Source organism: Lotus japonicus, chromosome 1, assembly GCF_012489685.1.
Source record: "Lotus japonicus ecotype B-129 chromosome 1, LjGifu_v1.2".
Taxonomy (NCBI): domain Eukaryota; kingdom Viridiplantae; phylum Streptophyta; class Magnoliopsida; order Fabales; family Fabaceae; genus Lotus; species Lotus japonicus.
In genome coordinates this window covers 27,697,807-27,704,192 of record NC_080041.1, presented here as the reverse complement: position 1 = coordinate 27,704,192, position 6,386 = coordinate 27,697,807, and the positions used below count along the sequence as shown (strand labels likewise).

At 41.3% G+C, this 6,386-nt stretch overlaps 1 non-coding gene across 1 annotated transcript; it reads right to left on the bottom strand.

Annotated features, from left to right (window-relative positions):
- Window positions 1-2,542: 2,542 nt before the first annotated feature.
- LOC130734834 (small nucleolar RNA R71) lies at window positions 2,543-2,649 on the bottom strand. Its single transcript, XR_009018173.1, has one exon. It is a non-coding gene; the product is annotated as a small nucleolar RNA R71 (small nucleolar RNA).
- Window positions 2,650-6,386: the final 3,737 nt, after the last annotated feature.

Sequence of the window (6,386 nt, the reverse complement as noted above, 5' to 3'; positions counted from 1 at the left end):
GGGAAAAATGAGAAGGATGGCGAACAAAGGGACGTGTCACCGGAAGGAAACCAGAGTAAGGAGAGAGCAGAAGGCAGCAAGAGGCGAGAAAGGAAAGTGGACAGGGGAAAAGGTTGTGAAGGAACCATTATACCCTAAGAGGGAAAATTTCGAGCGCCGTAGACCATGGCATCAGGCTGACTCCCGCCGGAGAGAGGAGTCAGGGAAGAGTCTGAATGCACATTTGACAGAGCTGCTCCGTGAGGTCAAGGCGATCCACGCAGTTGAGGAATGCGTAAAAGAGGCCGACCCGCCTTGAGCGACGTTCGATAAAACGAAATGGTGCGAGTACCACCGTTCAGCAGGCCATGACACGGGGGATTGCTTTACACTAAAAAACGAAATTGAAAGGCTCATTCGAGCGGGGCGATCGCAGTTGAACGACCGCGGCGATCGGTGGAATGGAGAGCGACAGCAAGGAAACCGGTACAAAGGGGGCCGCTAGCAGGACGACCGCAGGCGGGAAGACCACCGTTGTTCGCCAATCGCTGACAAAAAGGAAACACTGACAACAAGAAAGAAGGGGGCGGAAGAAACCTTTAATAAGGATCTTGAGCCGCCAGTTGGGACAATAAACACAATCGCGGGTGGCTTTGGTGGAGGCGGCGACACGGCCTAGGCAAGGCGAAGGCACTTGAGGGCAGAAACGTCAGTTCAATAGTATGAAACTCCATTCGGTTTCCAGCATCCAGATATTGTGATATCATCAACGGATTTCGAGGGGATAAAGACGCACAAGGATGACCCTGTGGTTGTAATGATAAAGATCAACAGTTTTCATGTGCGGCGAGTTCTTTTGGACCAAGGGAGCTCTGCTGATACTATCTACAGCGATGTGTTTGATCAGTTAGGACTAACAGACAAAGATTTGATGCCCTATACGGGAACATTGGTAGGCTTCTCGGGTGAGCAAGTCTAGGTACGCGGATATATAGATCTTGACACAATTTTTGGTATTGACGAGAACGCCAAGCTTCTCCGCGTAAGATATCTTGTGTTGCGGGTGGTGGCATCCTACAACGTCATCTGAATTGGCGCCTGAGCGCCCAGATTCGACTGTTTTGCCTATAAATTGGTTTTTAGACATTTCTCTTGGAACCTTTGGTCATTTTATGATATTTTCATAAGTTAGAAGAGAGGGTTTGAGTTCTGGAGCTTGAGGAGCTTTCCCTAAGCCCTATGTTTCAGGTTTCATCTTTATCTTCTTGTATGGATTTCATAGCCATGCTTGGCTAAAACCCCTTTTGTTTTGGGTTCTTTGTAAGACTTTGGATGTTTTAGCTTTCATTCCTTTTCTATTCATGTTGTTCTGATTAAACCCTTGAATCTCACTCGTATGCTTTATCTTTCAAGCTTGAATGCATGCTAGGTTTTTACTTTTCTATAATCATAACGATAGTTTGTTATAGAATTGAGACTTGTTGTGAGATTACCTCTTCTATACTTGCTGCTAGGAATAGAGGAAGGGTTGAGGTTTGTTGGCCTGAATTTCATGCTTAGTGCTTCTAACAAATGTTTAGGTTATCAAGGAATTGAATCTATCTTTTGATTAGAAAGGGTTTTCTTTACGAGGCATCGATAGATGACTATCTAGGCAAGAACATCAAGGAGAGACTCAGGATTTATTGAATAGGAAGGTTTGCTAAAACTGAATTTGTTGAGCAAGAACCCAAGGCAATCTCATCTCTGGATTTCAATCGCTTTATTACTTGATCACTTGTCTTTTTACAAACTCAAGAAACAACCAATCATTAAAACTGAATTTTATTCGCTTTTCAACCTTGAACTTGAATCTTAAACTGGATTTGCAATCTAATTCCCTAAGGTTCGATAATTTAAAACCGGGTAGATTCTGTGCACTTGCAGAAGAACCAACAAGTTTTTGGCGCCGTTGCCGGGGAATTGTTTTGCGATTTTTTGTTTAAGTTTTTAGTTTGTGGTTTTATTTTTGTTTTGAACTTGTCTAGAATTGGTGCTACTAATCTTTCTTAGTTTAGTATCAAACTTTCAGGCTACTCTCACTAGAGACACCGTCATGGGTGGCCATATGACGGAGGAGGAGATGCAAGCCCATATTGAGGCAAGAATCCAAGAGGGTATCACCCTCCGTTTGCGTGAACAAGAAGTTGAGAATGCCAACCGAACTCTTCGGGAACTAACTTCAGGGTCCATGAGCTTTGACTATCCCGGAAGTATTGTCATCCTCGAAGGTGTGGGGAACTTTGAGTTGAGACCGGCATTCATCAACTTGGTGAGCCAAAGCCAATATGGTGGAAGATCCTTGGAAGATCCTCATGCTCATTTGGAGAGGTTCATCCGTAATTGCAACACTTATTGGGTTATGAATGTTCCTTCGGATGCAATTCGGTTGAGCCTATTTCCATTCTCTTTAAAGGATGCAGCAGAGGATTGGCTAAACTCACAACCTCAAGGGAGTCTCACTACTTGGGAAGACCTTGCAGAAAAATTCACAAAGAGGTTCTTCCCAAGGTCCCTCTTGAGGAAATTGAAGAATGACATCATGACTTTCACACAGTCCTCAGATGAAAATCTTTATGAGGCTTGGGAGCATTTCAAGAAGCTTTTGAGGAAATGTCCTCAACACAATCTCACCCAAGCTGAATGTGTGGCGAAGTTCTATGATGGGTTACTATACTCATCACGGTTTGGCTTGGATGCGGCTTCAAGTGGGGAGTTCGATGCTCTTCCCCCACAAGCGGGGTATGATTTGATAGAGAAAATGGCGATGAGAGCCATGAACTCCGAGAATGAACGCCAAATCCGAAGAAGTTCTTTTCAAGTGGAAACTTATGACAAGCTCATAGCCTCCAACAAGCAACTCTCTGAGGAAGTAGCGGAAATCCGGAAACATATACAGGATACCAAGTCAATTGGAGCAAGAGTAACTTGTTTCGAGTGCAAATTTTGTGGTGAATCTCATGATAGTAACCAGTGTACTGTCAATGATGATGTTAGCAAGGTCGGAACATTGACTTCAGGAGGAAAAGCTCCAACCTCAGAACAAGGTCCTCTTGACCAGCCGCAAATTGTTGTATAGACGGTTGGCAAGAAGAGTCTTGAAGAGCTGATTGAAGGATTTATTGATCATTCAGCGAGCAATTACAAGTGCCACGAGTTGGCCATAAAGAGCTTGGCGAGTCAATTGGGACAGCTAGCGAAACAAATGTCCGAAAATCACCAAGCTAAGTTCTCTTCCGAAACTTTAACTTTAACCGACCAAGAAAATACTGCTGTTGTTTATACTAGGAGTGGAAGAGTGTTACATGAGCTAGAGAAAAAAGTTGAGGGAGAGAAAAATGAGGAAGCTGAGGTAGAAAGAGATGAGGGCGTTATGGAAGAAAGAGCTAGAGAGCCCACTAGGACTAGGGTTGTAAACACTCATATCCCTGAGCTCCGCAAGATTCCATTTCCCAAGGCTTTGGTGAAGAAAAATTTGGATAAACAATTTTCTAAATTCTTGGAGGTTTTTAAGAAACTCCATATTAATATCCCTTTTTCTGAAGCCTTGGAGCAAATTCCAATCTATGCTATGTTCATGAAAGATATCCTCAGTAAGAGAAGGAAGTTGAGTGAGGTCGATGAAACTATCTTGATGACCGAAGAGTGTAGTGCCATTTTGCAAAGGAGGATGCCTAAAAAGAGGAGAGATCTCGGGAGTTTTACTATTCCGGTGGAGATAGAGGAGTTAACTATGGTAGAAGCCTTGTGTGATTTAGGAGCGAGTATCAACTTGATGCCGCTTAGTATGTTTAAAAGGTTGAACTTAGGTGAGGTTACCCCAACTATGATTTCTTTGCAAATGGCGGATAGGTCCTTAAAAAACCCCTTACGGGATCATTGAAGATGTTGTGGTTAAGGTGGATAAGTTTGTCTTCCCAGTGGATTTTGTCATTTTAGACATGGAAGAGGACTCTAAAGTTCCTCTCATATTGGGGAGACCATTCTTAGCCACAGGTGAGGCTGAGATTAAAGTGGCTAAGGGAATTCTTCAATATCTTTGACTCTTTGAAACACCGAGCAGATGAGGGAGTTTTCCGGTGTGAAGTAGTGGATGAGCTCGTGTGTGAAGAGTTTGTTAGGATATCTATTAAGGACCCCTTGGAAACAACAATCATGGAGGGGCTAGAAATGGAGGACCAAAATCTTGAGAGTGAACTTGATTCTTTGTACCATGAGGTGAATGCTACTCTATCTCAATTAGAATTTGTCTCATCCCTTTCCACCGAAAGCATGTGGAGAGAAGAGTTAATTAGGGATGAGGATATTCTGATTCAGGAGAAGAGTGAGCTCAAGCCACTCCCTTCCTCTCTCAAGTATGCATATCTTGAGGAAGGTGAGAATAAACCTGTTATTTTGAATAGTGCTCTCACTCCCTTGGAAGAGGAGAAACTCCTCAGAGTTTTGAGGGATCATCAGTCAGCTTTGGGTTGGACTATTGATGATATCAAAGGTATTAGCCCTGCGATATGCATGCATAAAATTTTGTTGGAAGAAAATTACAAACCTATAGTCCAACCTCAAAGAAGACTTAATCCTTCCGTGAAGGATGTGGTGAGGAAAGAGATAATAAAATTGCTTGATGCAGGTGTTATTTATCCAATTTCGGATAGTGAATGGGTAATTCCCGTTCAAGTGGTTCCCAAGAAAGGAGGCATCACTGTGGTTGCCAATGAGAACAAGGAGTTGATTCCCACTCGTCAAGTGACGAAGTCGAGGGTTTGTATTGACTATCGGAGGCTGAATTCGAAAACTAGAAAGGATCACTTTCCTTTGCCTTTCATAGATCAAATGCTTGATAAGTTGGCTGGGCATCAATACTACTGTTTTCTTGATGGCTATTCCGGGTACAACCAAATTTGTGTTGCACCGGAAGACCAAGAGAAGACGGCATTCACTTGCCCTTACAGCGTGTTTGCTTATAAGAGAATGTCATTTGGGCTTTGCAATGCCCCAACTACTTTCCAAAGGTGTATGTTTGCTATTTTCTCTGACTTGATAGAGACTTGCATCGAGATTTTTATGGACGACTTCTCTGTTTTTGGTCCAAATTTTGATGCTTGTCTAGGGAATTTAGCCTTGGTTCTGAAAAGATGTCAAGAGACCAACTTGGCCTTGAATTTGGAGAAGTGTCATTTCATGGTTAGGGATGACATAGTTCTTGGACACAAGGTGTCCGAAAAGGGGATTGAGGTTGATAGAGCTAAGATTGAAGTCATTGAAAAGCTCCCTCTCCCGACTAACATCAAGGGTATTAGGAGTTTCCTCGGGCATGCTGGATTTTATAGGCGGTTTATTAAAGACTTTTCCAAATTAGCTAAGCCTATGACCAACTTGCTTGAGAAGGAAGCACCTTTTACTTTTGATGAGAATTGTTTGAAATCTTTTAAGTCTATTAAAGAGAGTTTGGTGACAGCCCCGGTAATTGATGCTCCGGATTGGTTGATGACCCGAGATTTAAGGCTATTTTCTTAGTTTATTTGCATGCATTTTAATGTATTATTTAAGATATTTTAATCATTTTAGGACACTCTAGGCCTATTTCATGCATTTTAATATTTTTATTTAGTTTTAGTATTTTTCTACATTTTATATTATTTTTCTAGATTTTATTAGGATTTAAATTAGCTTTATATTCTATTTAATTATTATTAGGATTTATTTACTTTAATTTAGGATTAGATAAGTTTATTTTAAGTTGTTATCTTATTTTATTTTTTTAGTTTTTATCTATCTTTAATTAGGACTTTTTGAATTATAGATTTGATTAGAGTTTGGTTGGTTTATTTTGAGATTTTTATCTTATTTATCTGATTTTTATTTAATGTTAAAATCAGGAATAGTAGAGCAGATCCGGCGCTGTTGTTCCATGAAATCTACCACGCACCTGTGGAGATCCAGCGGTTGATATTTTCTTCTCTGCCACGTGCTACAATTATGACAAAGGTCCACCGTAAGAAAGGTGGTGCACGGAGCACGGGAATACGTACTTTAAGCTTGGACCAGTTGGTTGCTGACACGTGGCACCACTTTTAGATAGATTTTGAATTGGGCTTTTGTGCGACAGAGGGACCACGTGCACATCAACAACAACGTGATTGAATATATTATATTTGGAGAGAACAACAGAGGGTACGTGATTGATATATTGAGAGCAGCTTTTAAGTCTTCTTCCTGGAGTTAATCCTAGCACCACTTTGAACTTTTTGAAGAATCCTTTTTATTTCAATAAACTATTTGATCATGGAAGCCATGCTTGGCTAAACCTTCGTTGGTACTTGGGGTTTTTGGTTTGATTCTCTTAACCTTATGTTTTGATTTACTTTTTG